General features: G+C 54.2%; 1 protein-coding gene across 4 annotated transcripts in view; it reads left to right on the top strand.

Annotated features, from left to right (window-relative positions):
* The window catches only part of P2RY6 (pyrimidinergic receptor P2Y6), a 37,038-nt gene that overhangs the window by 6,794 nt on the left and 9,156 nt on the right, over positions 1-21,088 (top strand). The window contains exon 1 of one of the 4 annotated variants that reach the window (XM_019795405.2): positions 931-2,396. The exons of 2 other annotated variants lie outside the window; for them this stretch is intronic. The gene's annotated coding sequence lies outside the window, so the exon portion shown is untranslated. Of the gene's footprint in view, positions 1-930; positions 2,397-10,786; positions 20,664-21,088 lie in introns of those variants that run through there. One more of the 4 variants, XM_034666382.1, reaches the window with a different exon arrangement.

The following is a 21,088-nucleotide window of genomic DNA, read 5'->3' as shown; positions in this document are numbered from 1 at the left end:
ACACTCACACGGACACACACGTGTGCCATAGACACACAGGTGCTGTTCTAAACATGTGCGCCCCTGTGAATACCTGTAGAGTCCCGGGTTGGGCCCACACGTGGCTGACACCCCTCCCTTGCAGACTGCATGTACCCGACATTCATCTGGTTACATCCTCTCTCAGCCCAGGGGCCTGAGGTAGAGGCTGGGTGACACTTAAGCTACCCCAAGCCTACACCTCCTCCCAGATTGGCTTTCCCAGACCTCCTGGCCTTGTCCCTTTCCATGTCTCCCTCCTCATCGTCTTGTCCACAAGGACAAAGGAGAGGCTTTTCCGCTGGTTGGGAACAGAGGTGGTTTTGTCTTTTTTGAATTTACACTTAGATCCCATCAAGCATCAAGGGCCTGCTCTGGGGGCCACCTCAGGGTCCCACAAGCCTGAGGAGGCTGTTCTTGAGACAAGCATGGATGTTGAAGATAGAACAACCCCTGAGATACGGGTGTCTGCATTTCCTCTGTGGGACAGATTAAGAAACCGAGGCCCACAAAGAGATGGGACCTGCCTGAAGTCACAGCAGGCTGAGGCACAGTTACCAAGACACGAGTCTCCTGAGCTTGTGCTGGGGAGGAGTGTTCTCAGCCTCCCGGGGCCTAGAGAGCGGAAGTTCGTCCTGTCCAAGCTGGGAGGACGGGGCAGGCTGCGACTACCAGGTGGGCCCAAAGGAGAAGCACCTTACAGTCTCTCTCTCTCTCTCTCTCTCTTTTTTTTAAGACTTTATTTATTAGAGAGAGTGAGTGAGAGCGCAAGAGGGAGGAGGGTCAGAGGGAGAAGCAGACTCCCGCTGAGCATGGAGCCCGATGCAGGGCTTGATCCTGGGGCTCCAGGATCATGACCTGAGCCAAAGGCAGATGCCCAACCGACTGAGCCACCCAGGCGCCCCTACCTCACAGTCTTACCGGGAGTCGGCGGAGGGCATAGATAGCCCGCGTAGGCCAGCGCCCTGCCATGAGGCTCAGCCCTGGGTCCAGCCTTGTGGACACACCAGAGGAGAAGGCAGCAGGGGGAACAAGGACACCTTCGCCTTGTTGTGGGATCCCCACCGGTGGGATCTGGGCTTCATGCCCTCCCAACAATGGGATACTGGAGTTGAGTGGAGAATGGCCGGGAGTAGAAGGCAGGACAGGGTGCTCCAGGCCAGAGCCCTGGTGGTCCTGAGTTAAGGCCTGTGCCCTGGAGCCCTGGCCTGCTTTTGAGATCCCCTGAGCAGGGCCTCCACAGAGTGGGGACTCGGGGCTTGAGGTCTCCTCTGGGCTGGGCAGGGGGGAGGGTGTTGTGAGAAGAGGACCCAGCAACTCCAGATGGTGCCTGTCCAGCTTGGCTGAGATCGCAACCTCCTGGCGCTCTGCCCCTTACCCTTCCTTATGTGGCTCTGTAGCGTGCTACCTGACCTGCTCATTAACTCGAATATCCTAGTCTCTGCTAGAATGCCAGTGATAGGAGGGCGAGGGCTTTGTTTTGTGTTCTCAAGTGCCTTGGACATTACCCGCACTGAGTAGGTAAAGTACTAGTACCAATAAGTACTTGTAAAAACAAAAAAAAAAGAAGAGGAGGAGGAAGACCGATCTTCTGGAGGGGGAGGGGCTGTCCCAGGTGACCATCCCCATCGGAGAGGCAGAGCCACCCTGTCTGCCACCTCATCAAGCCCAAGCTCCGAGGTGGATTAGAGCTGTTGAAGAGGACGGTGCCCCAGGCTCGGCCATGTCCCCCCAAATCACCCTTGATATGAGGAGCCATCCTCAGCCCTTAGGGGGAGCCGGTGGCATCTGGAGTCAAAGCTGTAGACAGCAGGGCTGTTAACCTCGGGTCTCAGCCTCTCTTAATGGATCTTCCAGGCTCTGTTAAGAAAATCAGGTCAATTGTTCCCAGTGGCAGCCAGAAGCAGGGCCAGGACTCTCTCCAGACCTTTCTGAGAAAGGCCAGGAGAGGGCTGAGGGGTAGGGTGGAGAGGAGGAGGAGAAAAATGGTTACTGACAAGTGCCTTCCTGTGCCAAGCCCCGGTCCTGAGATGCAGTCTCGGACCCTCGTCCCAGCAGCGCTCAGGCTAAATGGGTGATACCTCGCTCTGCAGGTAGGCACGCCCAGACAGTGAAGGGACCGCTCACAACTGGGTAGTCGCTGAATGAGCTTGAATGTTCTTGGGATTTGAGCTCCAGCCCTGCCTCTTGCTAGCTTTCTGCTGCGGCAAGTTACTTCCCCTCCTTGATTTCTTGGTTTCTTGCTACCTCCTGGGACTTCTGTGAAACACGCACGTGACAGTTTGTGGTACAGGAACTGGCTAGCTCTAGGGGTTGCTCTGGGAGTCAGAATTTGCTCCAACACCTCATGGACCAAAGTGGACCTCACTAACTCCTGGGTGAGTGTTCTGGATCGGTGCCCTGAGGGTGCCTGAGCCCCCACCTCCTCTCAAGGCTTCACACACAGTCCCCCTTGCAGCCACTGTGGCTCATCACAGGCTGGAGTGGGGGTGGGAGAAGACTTGGGGGTCCTTCTCCCTTCCTTGACCTGGTTGTGCCTAGGGCCTGCAGGCTGCACAGGGCAGAGGAGATGAAGACTTGGGGACTGGGTGGGGCCTCCGTGGAGGGGTGGAATAGTGAAGACAGAATTGGGAGCTGTGTTGGTCTGCGTTGGTCTGGGTTTGAGTCTCGAATGGCACAGGGCACTCCCCTCTCTAGGCCTCAACTCTCACTCTATAAAATGGGGATAACAATGATCTCCTAAGTATTTGAAAACTGTTAGGTATTGTACGCTAGTGAGGGTCCCCCAGGGAGGAGGCTGGGCTCTGCCCTCAGAGCCCTCTGGGACCCTATGGTGGGAGAGGGAGGCTAAGAAGGATTGGGTGACCAGATGGGAGTCCACAGAGAAGGCCCTTGGGAAACTCTGGCTTGTGCCATCCCAGCTAAATCACAAGACAGCCTAGAGCTGACCTCATGTGACTGGTGGGGAAAGTGAGTTTTTGAGTCCAAGTGTGACTTGCTGAGGGAGAGTGAAGTGGGGTGAATGAGTAAATCTGGGGAAGGAAGCTGCGTTAAAACTTTCCAGGCGTTTCTGGTGCCGTTCAGCTCCTGCTAACACCTCCGGGGTTGGGGGGGGGGTCGGGGGGGGACTGGGGCAGCACAGCCCTGGGCTGGGCCCTGGGTGTGTCCTGAAGACATCTGGGATTCACATATCTTGTCTGCTCCGGAAAGGGTCCCAAGCCAATTCAGGGAGAATTTCTTCACCCCTCCGTATCAAATGAGATGATAAATGGGAAGGATCTTGGCAAACTATAGAGTTCTGTGCCTCTGAGGGTGCGTGTGCCTGCGTGTGCAAGCCCTTGGGTGTGTATGCACAAGTGAAAATGTGCTCCTTGTGAATGTGTGTGCACGTGTGTGCCATGTGTGTACATGGACGTGTTCCCCTGGCCTGGCAGGATGGGATAACTCCACGCTGCCCAAGGCTCCCTGTTTGGCTAGGGCTTTTCCCCTCTACACTTCTTACAATCTTTTTTTTGTGTGTTTCCTTACTATTTCTTAGTTTACCAGAAAGGGAGCAGGCCATGGTCCAGAAACTTAGCAATTATATCAACCTGCCGACTCTTCTTCCCTCCTGCCTGCCCTCGCCTCTTCCTGTGGCTGTCCCTGGAGGTCCGGCTGCCTGGAGCTCCCAGCGTGGCCTGGTCTGCAGGCCTGGCACCTTGCCTGGCTCCTCTGTGCGGCTCACCTGCCACACACTTGTCCTCCCAATACTCGGTGCCGGCTGCTGTCACATCGTTATCCCATTGACTCTAGACACCATCCAGCACCTTCCAGAGGTGCTTTTACTATTCCCATCTTACAAGTAGGAAATGAAGCCTTAGTGAGGGGAAGTGGCTTTCCCAGAGTTACCCAGCCAACTAGTGGCATTTCTGGAGGTTAAAATGGAGCGACCTCACTCCAGAGACTTTGTTCTTAACTGCTGTGACTCACCTAGCGGGCATCTGCTGGCCGGTTGGCTGGATGAATAAATGAAGGAAAGAACGAATGAATTCCTCGGTCAGTATTGAGCTGAAAGAGCAGGTGAAGAGATCATAGCAATGGCTGCCATTTCCTGAGCACCTATATGCCAAGTGCCGCAAAGCACTTAGATTGAGCCAACGAATGCGGCCAAGCTTACTGTTATCCCCATTTTGCAGTTGAGGAGGCCGAGGTTCGGAGAAGTTAAAGTGTGGGACCTGGGATTCGAATTTATCCTTCCCGGAGGAGGGATTAGTTGGCAGAGTCTGGCAACTGGTGCTCGCTGTAGCAGAGGCCAGACAAGACTCTCAGGAAGCTGGTTCTCCCCAGTGACACTCCACCCCACCCCTCTGGTCCTGGGCCCATTTCCCCTTTGTCTCTGAAATGGGTTTCTATTTCAGTCTGGGGTGGGTACTGCTGGCCCAGCTCCGACTCTTCCTCTCCGACCGTTGGCATGTCTGACAAGGGCCAGAGCCCCAGCCTGAGCAAATGGAGATAGCCTCCCGTTCCCCCTGCCCCAGGGCTGGCCTTGTCATTAACAGCTGCCATGGGAGGGCAGGCCCATGCACAATGCAGCTTTGGGTCTGTGGAGATGGCCTAGGTGAGATCTATGGCATCGTGCCCAGCCCTGTGCTGGAAGCCAGGGACCCAGGAGTGAGTAGATACAACTTTCCGCTTAGCCAACTTGGGACGAGTGCTGAGGCCCGGGTGGCTTAAGTCTGTAGTAGTCGGGGCAGAGCCTGGCATCCTGACTCCCAGTGCAGCACTTGTCTGGGGGGCCTGGGACAGAGTGAGGGCTATTCTGTGTCCCCAGGAGTGGTGTCAGAAGGAAAGTGCCAGCTCCGAAGGAAAACCAGCTCTCCCAGGGCTTCACTCTAGGGCAAGATTCCTCCAAGCCTAAGTCGGCTGACCATCCTAATAAATTGTCAAAAACACAAATTCCCCCCATCTCCCACCTGAGATTCTGAGGTGGGAGTAGCATCGAGAACTGTGAAGGGCCTGATGTTACTACACATCCACGCTGACAGGTTAGCCTACTGCATTTTAACGAATGCTGGCGGAAGGCCTGACTCCAGGTCGCAGATGAAGAACTTTGTTCCTCAGCAACAGAAGCAGGGAGAATGTCAGTATTAGCCTCGGTCAAGCCCCAGTTCCCACAAGGTCAATAGAACACAAGGCCAAGTTAACACCTGCACCTGGGTTGCATTCTAAGAAAGGAGCCTGGACCTGAGGCAAGTGGACTCTTTTATAACGGGCAGTCAGCCTGCCTGACCTTTGCCCCAGAGGAAGGCATGGCCAAATGTGCAGGGGTTTTCCCTCCTGACGCCAGCCAGACAGCAACTGAGGGGGGAGCACAGACCTCATAGGTGAAGGGTTCAGTCCCACACAGCAAGACTGCCCCCCGCTCAGGTGCCAGTCACAAGTCCTGGACCTCTCATGCTTCTGACTGATGACTGGCTGTAACTCAGGAGTTCCTACAACTCCCTTCTCAGGTTTGATAGTTTGCTAGAATGGCTCACAGAACTCAGGGAAGCACTTTATTGAACTATTACCAGATTATTTTCTTTTTAAGATTTTATTTATTTGAGAAAGAGAGAGAGAGAGCGTGCAGGCAGAGGGAGGGGCAGAGGCAGAGGGAGAAGCAGACTCCCCGCTGAGCAGGAAACCAGATATGGGGCTCCATCCCAGGACCTGGGATCATGATTTGAGCCGAAGGCAGACGCTTAACCAACTGAGCCACCCAGGCGCCCCTACCAGATTGTCATAAAGGATACAACTCAGGAACAGCCAAATGGAAGAGGTGCATAAAGTAAGGTCTGAGGGAAGGGGCACGATCTTCCCAGCACTCTGACGTGTTCACCAACTTGGAGGCTCTCCAAACCCTGCCATTTTGGGTTTTTTATGGAGGCACCATTACGTAGACATGATTGCTTAAATCACTGGCCATTGGCAACTGACTCAATCTCCAGCCCCTTTCCTTTCCCTGGAGATTAGGGAGCAGGGCTGAAAGTTCTAAGTTTCTAATCAAGGTTTGTTCTTTCTGGCAACCAGCCCCCATCCTGAAATCATTCAGGGGCCTGCCAAGAGTCAACTCGTTAGAACAAAAGATGCTCCTATTATGCAGGAAATTCCAAGGAATTTAGGAGCTCTGGGTCAGGAATCAGGGACAAAGAACCCCCCCCCCCGGAAAAAATACATATATATATATATATAAAGATTTATTTATCCTAGAGAGAGAGCATGCATGAGCAGGGGTAGGGGCAGAGGGAGAGAATCTCAAGCAGACTCCCCACTGAGCGTGGAGCCAGATGCCAGGCTTGATCTCACGACTGACCCCGAGATCATGACCTGAGCCAAAACCAAGAGTCGGCTCTTTAAACAACTGAGTCACCCAGGCGCCCCCCCCAAAATATATTTCTTACACCACACATAAAAGTTACCATTTTAACCCTTTTTGAACACACAATTCAGTGGCATTAAGTACACTGCTGTGTAATCAAAACCACCATCCATCTCCATAACTTTCTTGTCATCCCAAACTGAAACACTACTCCCACTAAATAATAACTCCCCATTTCTCTCTCCCCCAGCCCCAGGTAACCAGTGTTCTTCTTTCCGTCTCTCTGAATTTGGCTGTTTTAGGTACCTCATATAGACGGAATCATATAGTATCTGTCCTTTACATCTGGTTCAGTTCACTTAGCATAACGTTTTCAAGGTTCATCCATATTATAACACATGTCAGAATGTCCTTCCTTTTTAAGGCTGAAGAGTGTGCTATTGTATAGACCACTGTTTGTTTATCCATTCTTCTGCTGAGAGACATTTAGGTTGTTTCTATCTTTTGGCTCCTGGGAATAATGCTGCTGTGAACATTGGTGTATACATATCTGTTGGAGTCTGTTTAAAAATAAGTTTCAGCGGGGTGCCTGGGTGGCACAGCAGTTAAGCGTCTGCCTTCGGCTCAGGGCGTGATCCCGGCGTTGTGGGATCGAGCCCCACATCAGGCTCCTCTGCTATGAGCCTGCTTCTTCCTCTCCCACTCCCCCTGCTTGTGTTCCCTCTCTCACTGAGGCTGTCTCTATCTCTGTCGAATAAATAAATAAAATCTTTTAAAAAATAATAAGTTTCAGTTATTTTTACCTAGAGGTGAAATTGCTGGATCCTATGGCAGTTCTGTGGGTTGTTTTTTGTTTGCTTGTGTTTGAGGAACCGCCATCCTGTTTCTCCCAGCAGCTGCGCCATTTCGCATTCCCACCAGCAGCGCACAAGGGTTCCAGCTTCTCCACATCCTCGCCAGTACTTGCTGTTTCCTGGGTTTTATGAAAGTAGCCGTCCTAATGAGCGTGAGGTGGTATCTCATTATGGTTTTGACTTGAATCTCCCTAAGGATGAGCGACGTTCAGCAACTTTTCATGTGCTTATTGGCCATCTGTGTGTCTTCCTAGGAGAAATGTCTATTCAAGTCTTTTGCCATTTTTTGAATTGGGCTGTTTGGTTTTTTGCTGTTGAGCTGTGAGAGTTCTTTGTGTAGTTCGGATCGTCATCTTTTTTTTCAGATACATGATTTGCAAATCTCTCCCATTCTGCATGAAAGTTTTAAATCTTGATGAAATCCAATTTATCTGTTTTTTCTTTTGTTGCCTGTACTTTTGGTGTCCTATTGTTCAGGGCTGCTTTGATTGCAAGTGACAAATGTAACTGACTCAGGCAAGAAAGGTCTCATACATTAATGTAAAGAAAAAGTCGAAGGTTGACCTAGATCAGGCTGGCCAAATCTAGCAGTGACAATGATGCCAAGCAGCACTCGTTTTGTGTCCTTTCTCCCTGCTTCCTACATTCTCCTGCAAGTTCTTTCTAGAAGCACCAGGCTTCCATAGCCCTCACCACTAATAATCCTAGAGGAAAAGGGAAAGAACTTTCATACTGATTCCACCAAAATTCCTAGAGCAAACTTTGGTTGGTTTCCCCTAAACCAGTCACCAGAAAGGGGTCTGTATGGATGCCGTAACTGGTCATCTCTGGATCAGGTGCCCACTTTGAATGGACAAGATTACCATGCAGTGGGGGAGGGAGCTCCCCATAGCAAGAGATGCTTGACAGGCAAATATTCCTCCCAGAAGAGGTCTGGGAAAGGGCATCCCTCACCTCAGACTTCCCATGGGGAGCCCTGGGAGAAGAAAAAGGAATCCTTTTAGTTGCTCCCTGAAGACCTCCTTCCCTGGAGGAAGCCCCGTGACTAGTGGGAGGATGAGCCCCGGCAAGCTGGGTCCCAGGCAGGTCGGGCAGAGCATGGAGGGGCTGGATTCCCCTGGCACCTGAGAACCTCCCTACTCCAGCCCTAGTGTTGTGTAGGAGCGTAGAATGTGTGCTCCTCGCCCAGCGGCCGTTCTTTCTACTTGTGCCACCTTGGGTAAGTCAGCTAACGTCCCTGTGTCTTGGTCTCCCCATTATGAGGATTGAATGGAGTATGGTACATCTGGTGCATAGTAAGGGTTCAGTCATTGTGTCAGTAGTAGTATTAGTTTGTGCCTCTTTTCCAGCCACGCTTGCTGGTACACTGGCAGCTCCAGCTATGTTCAGCATCCTTCAACATGCCCCGTGTAGCCTCAGTCCTTGCTCTTCCCTCTGCCTGAAATGCCTTTGCCTCCATATACACTTGGCCATTTCATTGCTGCCTCCTCCATGGAGCCTGCCTGCAGAACCATTCCCTCCCCCTGCCTGGGCTCCCACAGGATTCTGGAGCACAGATGCCTGCCTCCGATTATGGGTCTTCAGGTTCCTCCTCTGACCGCCTGAGGGCAGGCCATGGATCTCCTCCGTCATCATCGAGCTCCCAGCCAGAGTTGGCCTGGGGCAGAAGTGAAGAGAGGGCGATCCAGGGGTGGTGGAAAGGGTAGAGTGAGGAGCAAAGGTCCCAGGAATTGAAAGTAGCTCTGGGCCTTGCAGGTCGTGTGTGAGGGACGGTGGCGAGTGCTAAGAATGGAGATGTCAGCAGGGCCCTGGTTTGCCTTTATCCCCAGGCCCTGGGGAACCATAAAATGCTTAGGCAGGGGAGTGATGAGGTCAGATTTTTGCTGAGCAAAGATCCCTCTGGCTACAAAAAGAAGATGGACTGGCTGGGGAGATGGAGGACAGAGCATACAGTGAATGTGGTCTGGGTTGATGTAGGAACCACAGAATGAGACAAGGGGACAGTTTGACAGATGTTAGGCTTGATGATTGATTTCAAGTGGGAAGGGGCAGTGGGCACGCCCTGCCGCACTGGCTTCTGTGGGTGAGGCTGGAGGTGAGGCTGGCAGGCACCTGGTGCTGACCACTTTGAACAGTCAGTAACCATATCCCCCATGCAGTCCCACGTGCTCCCCCCAGCCCATCCCCTTCCCTGCGCGAGCTCATGTCAAGCACAAGCCCAGACACTGAGGAGGCTTGGTCACATTCATAAGCTCCAGGGACCAAAGCCAGGCCTCTTCACCCACCCCACCCTGGGAGAGCTGGTGGGGCTAAGAACAGGGGCACCGCCTGGCTGAGCTGAGCTGATGAGATCATCTGACTTGGGCAGGGTGGGACCTGGCCCAGAGAAGGGACCAGCCTGGACCCACAGTTCCCTGGAGCAGATGGCACATGGTTTCTTCCTGTTTTGTCCTTCTCAGCTGTGCCTTGCAGAAACACAGGCTGGTGTGGAAGGGGGAGTGCCCCCCAGGGAACAGTGCTGCGCACAAGGGCCAGGCCAGGGCCAGATGCTTGTGCCGTGGGAGCTGTACCCCTCACCAGCTGAGTATCCTCAAGAATCATGAATCCAGCTGCCCACCGGCAGGGCCAGGACTAGGACCCAGGTATTCCACGTCCCACACCGGACACCCACCTCAAGGCCCAGAGAGCTGTGTTTATCACAGGGGCCGAATGCCTCTCTTCTCTGGGCCTCCATCTCCTCAGCTGCAAAATGGGTGTGAAGTGGCAGAGAGAACTCAGGAAGCTCTAAGGGCTCCCCCCGCCCCAGATGGAGAGGAGACGGCCTACATGGGCCTGGCAATTGGAGCAATTTATCCCTCTGGCCTCTTCATCTACCCAGGAGAGGAGAGTTGGATTGGAACAACAGCCATGAGAACAGGGTACAGGGGCAAAAGCACCCCCCCCCCGCCGTGGTCTCACTTCAGGGCTGTAGGCCATCCTCTTGCCTGCTCTGGGCCTTGGATTCCTGGCTGTGACCTGAGGACTGGACCAGGGCGTCTCTGAGAACCTGCCTTCCTTCTAATCTGTCTTTTTAGCACTCTGGCTCTCAGGGCTTGTGAAGGGGTCTGTAGAAGAGGGCTGTGAGCCTGGCATTCAAGGCCTCTGATTTGTCCCTACTATGCCAGCCCTGGAGCCAGGACCCCACTTCGTGCCTTACTGTCTCTGACCTGGACTCTCACCATATCCAATCCCATCCACCATCCAGCAGCACTAGAGACCTCCTAATCTCAAATTTGATCACACCTCTACCCTGCTTTACACACTGTCGGGGGCTCCTTGGTTGGCACCCACAATACAGAGGCCAAACCTGTACCTGGCTTTCAAGGCCTGTTGGGACCTGGCTCTGAAGATCTCTCAGCTTCACCTGCTACAAACACAAACACTTGCAGTTATCCTGTGCCCTCATAGCTCCAGCAGGCCTCTGCCAGGAACACCCTCCCCTTTCCTGTCCACATTCCACCAAAGAATCGCCTCCTCCAGGGATCCTTCCTTGATACCCCAAGCAGGGCTAGGGGCCTCCTCTGTCTTCCTGTGACAGATGAAGACCCCTTCATCTGTCTTTTCCACCAGCTGGGGCTCCTCAAGGACAGGGACCAGAGCCCAGTGAAGTTCCTATGCACTGTAAGGGTTCCTGCAAGTACATGTCAAAAGAGTGAATGAATGAATGAATGAATGAATGAATGAATGAATGAATGAGTAAATAAGCAAAGGTGATAAGTGAGGCCATTTCTCAGCTGGGTTGTGATAAAATTGAGTGGTAATAGCAGCCCCACGGAGTGAGTGCCTACGTGCTCCAGGTACTGGCTAGGTGTTCCATCCATTACTTCAGTCAAGCCCCGACAGGGCTGTGAGGCGAGTATGACTATCTCTGTTTTATTAAGGACCTGAGGCTCAGAGAGGTAAAAATCACTGCTCAGGAGCTGTGGAGCCAGGACAGAATCCAGGCGTGAGAGGTGCCAAGCTCTGCAGAGGGAACAGTGATGTGTGGCAGAGGGGGGCAGGTGCCAAGAATGGGTGGTTGGATCTAACTGACCTTGGGTGGGAGATGGGCTGGGGGGAGTGTATGGGACCACAAGGAAGAAACCCCGTTAACAAGGTTTGAAGAACTCTGGGTTTTCCAGGGAGCTCCAAGCAGAGAACTGTTCTGGAATGAATCCTCACGTTTCCTATGATTGGGGTGACACTGGGGGTAGCTTGGGGGAACTTTTGCCCTCCACCGTCACCTGCTGCATGATCAACAGCTCCTACTATTTTGTGATGTTTTCTCAAACCCATATCATGAGCAATGTCAGGATGTCAGTCCTCTCATCTACCCGCCCCCCCCCCAGAATCCCCAGCTGCCACCTAAACAGACATTCTGGAGGTGCCACTACCCAGCCTGGGCCCCACTCCAAATTCCCCGAAGAGTCCAGGCCCATTCCTGGAAGTCACAGAGACAGCTCCCCTCCCCCAGCCCTGCACCATCCTCACGGGTGGGGGGGAATGTCAAACTCAAGTGACCTCACAGTGGCCTGTTTTTTCCCAAGCCTGTTATGTCAAGATCACCTCTGAGATTTCCTAAGGATGGAGCTTAGATGGTCACTGGTTCCCATGGTCCCATATTGCCAGTCTCACCCAGAAAGATAGGGTGCCCACCCCTCTTCCCTGAGCTGGCCCAAAGGCTCCCTGTGGTGCCCTGCACTGGGCAGATTGTAGGGGTGTGAGAAATGACGGCGGAGAGGGCGGATGGGAGGCAGAGGACTCGTGGACAAGCTGGACTGTGAAGGAAGGAGCACAGCTGGAGGCACGAGAGGACAGGAGTGTTTTGGGCTGAGGGGAAGGATTGGGCAGAGAGTGGGATCAGCACTGCAGGAGGCCGCCTGGGGCCCAGGAGGAATGGGAGAGCGGGAACAGATTCAAGTTGATTTAGGTGGCCAGGAAGTTGAGGGAGGCCCTTCTGCAAGGGCACTCTTTGCTCTGAAGGAGGAGTTGAGCGCTGTTGGGGTTGAGGGTAGGGCTGACAAGAAAAACTGGGCAAAGGCTCTTGGAAGAAATGGGAGAGGGACCGTTCCAGGACAGGCAGAGGTCTGGGGACTCGGCCAAGTGGGGTGGTGACCCAGCCGGTGGGGCCTCAGGGCCCTCGGGCTCTCTGCTGAGTCACGTCCTCCAGCCACACTCAGCTCCACAGTGCAGGACCAAGCAGTCTGTTGGTGCTGGGAAAGAGGGAGCCACACGGACTGGCTGTGTTCACAGGAACCCCGGGTCCTGAGGTACAGCTCCAGGCTGGCAAGGGAAGGGAGAGGCACCAGGAAGATGCTGGCCCAGGGTGCTGGAGGCCTCCACATCAGAGGCCCTGGTGCAGAGTGAGAGAGGGCGTAGAGGCTGGGAGACTCTGGAAGGGCCGCAGGATGGAACAGGGCCAGTGTCGAGGGAAGGGTCAAAGTGCCAGGGAAGACCTCAGACAGGGCAGGAGGGAGAAGCAGGGAACCCAAGGCCACTGGGCCATGTCCTGTTCACCGTTCTCAGCTGGGACTATTCACAGCCTGAATCTCACGTACACAGCCAGAGAGAGGCGGCCCCACAGGTAGCTCTGAAGCCTCTGTCTTCCCCTAGTCCCCAGTAACCATACAGACTGTAGTTTGCGATACAAGTATAACATCACACCTGGTCCCCTCTGCCCCCTAAGGGGATTTCTGCCCCCAGGTCCTCTCTGTGTAGACATTCTTGAGTCACCCCCAGAAATTCATCCATCCATCCATCCATCCATCCATCCATCCATCCATTCACCCTACAAGTATTTATTGAGTACCTTCTCCATGTCAGGTACCATCCTAAGCACTGGAGATGCTTAGGACGTAGTGAAGAAAACATAAAAAATCCTGCCCTGGTGGAGTTTACATTCTGGTGAGAGGAAACAGACAGTAAGCAAACAATCAGAATCGTATGTCAAAAGATGGTAAATGCTATGGAGAAAAATACAGTGGAGAAGGGGAATAGGCAGTGAGCATGTCTAAGGTGGGGAGTTGCCGTTTTAGCTAGTGTGGTAGGGGAGGGCCTCATGGAGAACATATTTTTTGAGTGGCCACCTGAGGAGGTGACGTCTGCCCAGTGGTCCTCCTACACACGCCACACGTAACAAAGTGCTCTGCGCCAGGAACCGCCTGTGTCACTGCTGACCCCCCACATTCTGAGCCAGGCGGTTGTCCTACCTTTGATCTCCTCTTCCCAGGTCACTCCCCAGATGCCTGCAAAGCATGGTTCCTCCCACACTACAAATGGGACCCCGGTCCTACATGCTTGACATTTGAGAGTGAGGATTTGGGGTTTGGTGGAAGGCACTCCGGCCGATTGGAAAACCACCAACTGATTGGTGGCCTTGGCAAGATACTCAGCTTTGGGGGGGTTGCTCAGTTTTATCCTCCTAAAATGGTACGAAGAGACCATGCCCCCTTTACAAGCCCCAAGGAAAGGGTTTTGTCTTCAGATTTGGAAACAGGCGTGGCTCCCTGGCCTCAGGTCTTGTTTATGAGCTCCACCGAGGTTTCCTGGGCCTGGACAAGAGCACTGGATTTGGCCCGTTGGAATGAAGACGAGCTAATGAATAGTTGTGGGACACTCTCTGCAGGGTGTCCTGGGACTTGGGGACAGCCGAGCTCTGTAACCCCAGAAGCAGGCCAGACTGGGGAAGGGAAGCAGTGGCTAGGGACAGATCTCAGCGTTTTGTGTGATGAAGCACATCTCCCAGAGAGCTTTCTCATGGTGGCATGTAGTGGCCTGGGAGAGATGGAGTGGGTTCTCTGTCATGGGAAGTATACAAATAGAGGCCAGACAAGTCCTGTCAAAGAGGCTTCAGGGAACCTCCTTCTCTGAGGGGGTGGGGAGAGCTCTGGGTCAGATTCTCTTAAGGCCTCTCTAGCCCCGAGAGTCCAGAACTCAGAGCCCCATCATTGACCCCTAGGCTCTGGGGCCCAGTTGGGTCTCCTCTCTCTGCCAGGTGGATTTAGGTGCTGGGAATGGTCAGAGCAGGACCAAGGCAAAGGAGCCATCTTTTATGAGAGGTAAGAGGTTCTCTGAGACTTCCCCCCACACCCAGACCTTACCTGTGAGAGCTGTGGACAAATCTGCCTACCTTTGGGACCTCGGTGTCTGTCTGAAATGGGCAAGATCTAACCCACAGCGAATCACTCAGGCAGTGGTGGCAGTCTGCCCTTCCTGAGAGTTGGAATCTGGGGGACCCAGGTAGGCGTAGAGGCGCTACTCCTACAGCCATTACCTTCCTTCCCCCTGACAAGTCGTCTTTTGTCATCAATCAAGACGAAGATTTTTTTTTAATCGAGCCAGGCAGCACCAAGGACAGAGCCTTGTGGCTCACCTTCACAGACTAGACTCACCCATTCAACATTTCCCAGTGCCACATGGGAGCTGGAGCCTCTGCTGGTCTTTGGGACCCCAAAGGCAAAGCAGACCTTGTCCCTAATTCCTAACAAAGTTAGAGAAGGGAGGGAGTCGGACTGACATTGACTCTCGGACTGGTCTTTTTTTCTGCCGTGACTCTTGGCCCCTGTTTCTGTGTCTTATTTCAGGCTACTGTGTTCCTGAGCGGCAGGGTGGCATGGTAGACTTAATGTGCGCCTGGGGCAAGTTCCTTATCTCTCTGGCCTCAGTTTTCACACAGGGGAATGTTGCCTCTCTTCCTGAGCACACACTTTATCAACATTCAGTTCTATGTCCTAGTCCTGGCTTGCCACGACTCACTGTGTCCCCTTGAGGCAAGCCACAACCTTCTCTAAGCCTGTTTCTTCATCTGCAAATGGGGCTAAGACACTCCACCATGCAGGGCTGTTATAAAAGCAAATGAGATCTTGCAGCAAAAGCACTTAGCTCGGTGGCCAAGAAACTACAGATCTACAGTGAAGTGGCTCAGAAAAGTGAGGTTTGGGGAGGTGCAGTGACCTTCTTGGGGTCCCACAGCAGGTGCGTGATGAATCTAGGACTGGAAGCTGGATTTCCAGCTTTCCAGGCTTCTGCCCAGGGGCTACTGAAATGACACAGTGGTTACTCTGGGAGCTGCCGGAGAAGGGGTTCCCCTCAGGGAAGATGAATTGGGGGTTTCCCTGGCAGCCCCTCTGGGGATCAAGCTTGATTTGAGAGTCCCCCAGTCCTCACCTGCCCCTCTGCTGGTGGCCTCTGAGTACGTGCCCAGTTCCAGCCTCCCCTGAAGGGATGTTAGGGCTCCAGGGCTGACCCTGTGAGCATGTGATGTAGAAAAGAGGAGAGGAGACACATGGAGGGGCAGGTACAGGTCTATAGGCAGGACTCCCGATTTTAAGTGGCAGAATCCTAGGTCAAAGGGACTGCGGCAAAAAAGGGAATTTATCAGCTCATGCCATCAGAAATTCCAGTGGAAGATAAAGCTCCAGACATAAGTGGAACCAGGCATGTGCTATTCTCAGGAACCTGTATGTTCTCATTTCTCCACTCTGCCATCCCTTGGCTTTATTTTGCACTGTTTCCTTCCTGGTGGTGGTATCATCAGTGCACAGGACAGTAGCTGACATATAGTTCACCTGGCTCTAGAAGCTCGAGGCTCACTTCCTACCACCTTTGCAAACCCAGTGGAAAACCTGCCTCCTCCCCAATGTTCCAGCAAAATCTCCAAAATGGACTCTGAGGCACTCAACAAAGGTCACCCATCCACCCCTGAGTCAGTTACAGGGCCTGAGGAGCCCACTCTTCTCTCATGGGCAGGCCTAGGTCACAGGTCCACCACTCGCAGATTGTCAAGACTTGAGGAGGGGAAGGAGGGGATCCCCCAAAGGAAAAACAGGAGGCGGGCCATCATCATGAGGGGGGTCTGGGAACTGGGGGGAAGGAACTGCAGAGGAGAACAATGACTGCCTACAGGACAGGCCAGATAGCTGGACCTGGGCCATCTCTTCCCCAGAGGACTGGAGCCTGGTTAGCTGGGAGGATGGGTGGGTCCTGAAGTCACCAATAGAGGGTGTCAGCCAACTACACTCCTTGCAGGTAAACAGCAGGTTCTTGCTTGAAGGAGAATCCAAACGGCATACCTCTGCAGGAGGGTTACAAACCAAACACAGAGGGTCCAGGCAGGGAACAGAGACCCTCTCACACTAGCTGCAACAAAGAGGGGGTATTGGAAGGTGCTGGGATCTTCCTGAGCCCTGGGTGGGAAGTGCCACAGCCCATGGGCATGGACTGGGAAAGCTGGCACCATGGACTCTCCTGTCAAGGGCTGCCCTCCCTGGGACACTCCAGGCCCCTGTTCTCTCTCCCACAGTTCCCCAGCCCCGAGGCTGCCTGGAGCCTTCTCAGCCCTGTGCCCACGTGGGCCACATGGTCACTGACCTCTTCATTCACCTTCCTAAGAGAGAACCTCTTGCTAACTTTGCCAAGCCTCAGTTTCCTTGTCTGTAAAGCAGAGGTGGAAACTGTGAAGAGTAAATGAGATGCGGCATTTTGCGCAGTGATGGTGTGAGGTCAGCGCCCAATAAAAGCATCTGTCCCAACTGTGGTGGGGGTTGTCCACAGCCATACCACCCTGAACGCACCCGATCGCATCCGATTGTGCTGGGGATTACATGAGCTCGGCTGAAGGGCCTGGCGTGCAGCAGTGGCGCAGGAGACGCAAGTTCCCTCTGTGCTCAGCCTGTAGGGACAGAGAGAAATTAAAGGAAGCAGCCTCAGCTCCCAAATTCCCCAAAGCTACGGCTTCCCCTTCCTTGAGCTCAAAATGGCTGTTTCAGTTCCAGCTTTAATTCCTGTTGAGTCGGAGGTAAGAAGGGGAAGTCGAAAAAGAGAAGAGAAATCGAGTTTTCTGCTTTCCCTATGCCCTTCTCCTACCGGATTTGCCTGCTTTCGCAGCCAGCCGGATGCCACTGGTGGGACCCAAACTCCTCCAAGAGTGGTGGGCGCTGCCCCCTGCCCACCGTCCTCTCGGCACCCAGAGGCACTGACATCCGCAACCTGGCCTCGGGCTGGCTTGAGGCAGGCTCCAGGGGCACCCCTGCCCCAGGCTGGATGCTTCTGGGTTGGTGATTGTAGCAGAGGGCATAATGACCCTGGAAGGCAGGCACCATGACCCGTTTATCACATGGAGACTCAGGCTCGGGGAGCGTGGGTGGCTCCCCCTGGGTCACTCAGTAAGTTGGTGATGGATCCCAGTCTGTCTGACTCCTCAGGGGAAGGAAGCTGAGTCTTGATCCCTGTCATCCTGTGCCCTTGCTCTTAAGCTCACAAGCCAGAGGCCAAGCAAGGGGGTTTCCAGGCCGTATTTCCCAGAAGGCAGACAGGCCAAGGTTAGAAGGCCTCTTCCCACATCCAGCCTGGTCTGGGCTGGTTCCTGGCTGGCTGGCAGACAGTGACTCAGGCTTCCAGCTCCTGCCTCTGGCCTCCTCATCCCTTCCAGATAGGAGGGTCTTGGAGAAGGGATGGGGAGGGAGCTACGGAGTCATCTAAAGGGGATCCTGAGACCGTAGGATCCAAGCAGCCCAAGGAACTTTAGCCCTTGCCAGTTCTTCCTTACATCTATCCCGAATTGTTTCTGCTGCAGGCACAACTGGGTGGTGGATGCCTGCTGTTGGGGCAACACTCTCAGGGCCTCTACCTCAGATGAACAGGGCTCCACACTGGCCCTGTCCCCCTGCCAATGTCCCCAGGGGCTCCTGTGAGCCACATTGACCAGGTGAAGCTCAGAGAGCAGGGCTTGAGCTGATATGGGAATAATAAATAGCAAAAAGGTGGGGAGTGGGTCAGGAGGAACCGAGGCTGGGAGCCCAGTCCTGAGGTTGCTCAGTGCCAGCCCCAGAGGGGAGGAGGCCTCGGGGATGAGCAGACCTGCTGCACAGCCCCCACCCCAGGGCAGCCGGCAAAAGCCTTGAGGCTGGCCATCCCAGGCAGTCTGCTGGCACCATCTCATGGCCAGAGGCCCTCAGTGCAGGAAAGACGATCCTCTGGGAATTTCCCGGCTCGAACTTCTAAGCATGGATTTCAGGGAAACCGTGGATAAGGGGTTTGTATTGAAATGTTCCCTGGCTGAGACACCTTGGGAAACTCTCTGACCTTTCCTGAGTCTTACTTCCTTTATCTGTGGAATGGAGAGAACACTCTCCCCAACCACCCACCTGGAACTGCAGATAAAACATCTGGCAGAGGGTAGGCTGTTAAGAAATGACCCTGGGTGCAGAGGACCCAGAAATTAGTGCGGACTGCCGTGGGCTGACGGAGTCCAAAGTGGGGGCACTTAGGCTGTGCCTGGAATGGATCCATTCAGTTAACAAGAATGTATTGAGCCCGTACTGTGTGCCAGGACACCTCCCCTGCATGGTTTCATTTATGTTTTACAGTAGCCTAGATGGCAGGTACCATTGGCCATTCTCATTTGAGAATGAGACGTGAGAACTACAGGAAGGATACACAGGGATTATTTGGAGAAAGTTGGGGAGAAAGCATCCCAGGCAGAGGAAACAGCACGCACTTCAGCCTGGGGGCTGGATGGCCTGGTGGGGAAGGACTGCAGCTGGACCGGGAGCCCTGGCAGGCCTGGGAGCAGGGTAAGGGCACTAGGGCTCTGTGTGGGAGGTTTTCAAAGGGCCTGCCCCCGCAGGCTGCCACTGGGTCCCTCTTCACATGACACATCCCATGTTATGCTGTTCTTCATTTCTCACACGGGTTCGGCTCGTTCCCCACCTGCATGCTTCTTGCCTAGGATGCCCTCTTCATTCTTCATTCGCCCAAGCCCCCCAGGCCCTTGAAGGCCCAGCAATGGACATGCCTTCTTCAGGGGCCATCCCGGGTCACTTGTCCGAGGTGTGCCCATAACCCCCAAGATCTGAGCTCTCCCATCTGGGCCCCACCCAGATTGCCAGAACTCAGATTCAAGCCTGCCCTGAGGCTGACACCTCCAGGAAGCCCTCAGAGCTGCTCCCATTCTTGGGACAGACACTGTGATGAGGTGACCACTGGAGGTTGTCCTGGGAACCCAGTAAAGGACAGGTTGCTGTGCTGAAGGCCAGGTCTCCTTGCCCTCCGGGGCTCCAGCATCACTAAAATCAGAACAGGAGGCCCACACTTGCAACTGGCACAAGCAACCTCCTAGCAGAGAACTGAATAAACAGTAGGTGCTCAATCCTTGCACAACTGACCAAGGGTCTACCAGCAGTTCAAACCTGAATTTTCAGTTTGACCCAAAGTTTTGGCCCCAATTCAGTTCCCCAATCCACTTGCCTGTAAAATGGGTTTGGGTGGGAGGTCAGTGCTTACACCTTCCAGGTAAAGAGTCCTCCCTCGCGCTGGCAGTTCATCCTCACAACATGCTGGTGGCCAGTACAACCATGTTCTATTAAGGAGGCTCAGAGAGGAAAGGGGCTTGTGAGTAGGGGCCAAATAGAACAAGAACCTGGGCCTCAAATGCCCAGAGCCCCCCATCCCCCTCCCCTAGTTGCCTTAGCTGCTCCCAATCAAAGCCTGCCTCCTCCAGGTCACCCCCCTCAAATGCCACCTCTACTACTGGAGCTGGCCTCCTTGGGACAATGAGAAGCCACCTTACTTCCTCTGGCCGTCCTAACAGCTGTAAGCCTTGGTTTGGGAGTGAGGAGGGGGTGGAAGAGGGCTTGGCACCGGCAGGGAGACTCTCAGTCAGGTGAGTTTTCGGGGGCATCACCTCTATCCCCACAACCCACACCCATCACTCCCAGTGGCTCCAGACCTGCCATGTGGAAGGAGACAGTGAGCGCTAAATGGATGTATGTGGGAGGATCTGAGGGCATACAGTAGGTGCTCAATAAATGGTTTTGGAGAAAAGGAAGAGAGGGAAGGAGGGAGGGAGAAGGTGACCAAATAAGCAGATTGCCAGGTGGAGGGAGGGACATGTCAGTGAATGAGCTATTGAATGAATGGAGAAAGGAGGGATGGTTGGGGGAGTGAGTGACAAGAAGGTGGCTCTGGGTGTTACAGCTAAAGGGGGAGCCATAAGCTCTTTAATCACCAACGTGCCCATTTGACAGATGAGAAGACTGAGAGAGGGCTGAGGAGAAAGGAAGCGGCTGGGTCTGTGGGGGTGGCCTTTGACCAGCAGCCTCTGGCTCTCCCCCCACCTCTCTTTCTACCCCCTCATCACCCTCTTTCCTCTGCTGGGGTGGGGACGGTTCCAGGAAGGAGACCTTTTCTCCACCTCCTCGCTCCTCTAGGCCCGGTTTCCGCCAGGCCTTGGTGTTGGGGGTGGCAGGGAGGGGGTGGCCGGCGCAGGGGCTATTTCAGTCAGAGACAGCCCATCCAGGAAACAGAGGAAGCCGCCCGCCCCATCGGAGGTGTTGCAGCCCGGGCTGCAGGCAGGAGAGTAGAGCGCCTCACATCTGGCCTCCCCTTGCGCCAACACATCTGAGGCCACCAAGGTGCTTCAGGGACAGGACCTGCATGTGAGTGTTGGTGCACCTTGGCACCGTGGGCCAGTAGGAGGTGGGCATGGGGGCTGGACACAAGGAACTGCGGTACTTAGGGCAGGCAGGCTGGGCCCAGCACTGACCTAAAGGAGGTCCACAGTGTGGGGTGGGGCAGAAAAAGAGACGCAGAAAGGAAGAAGCAAGACTGGACCCGGAGCTGGATGGACACTCAGTGCTTTGACAGACAGACATGGGGTGAATAGCACTTTGTGTGAAGGGAACAGCAAGGACGAGGAGACCAGAGAGGAAGTCTAGATCTCGGGCTCTGAATGGCCGTGTGGCAGTGTCGGTGTCTCAGGAACAGTGTGGCAGGATGGGAGGGGGCAGAGGGGAGCAACCAGGGGTGCCTTGAATGAGGCTGGAGGGCTCAGCCGGGAGCTTGAATGTCAGGAGTTTGAGCT

The sequence above is a fragment of the Ailuropoda melanoleuca genome, chromosome 8 (assembly GCF_002007445.2).
Source record: "Ailuropoda melanoleuca isolate Jingjing chromosome 8, ASM200744v2, whole genome shotgun sequence".
In the NCBI taxonomy this organism is placed as follows: Eukaryota; Metazoa; Chordata; class Mammalia; order Carnivora; family Ursidae; genus Ailuropoda; species Ailuropoda melanoleuca.
This window is presented reverse-complemented; position numbering and strand designations above follow the sequence as displayed.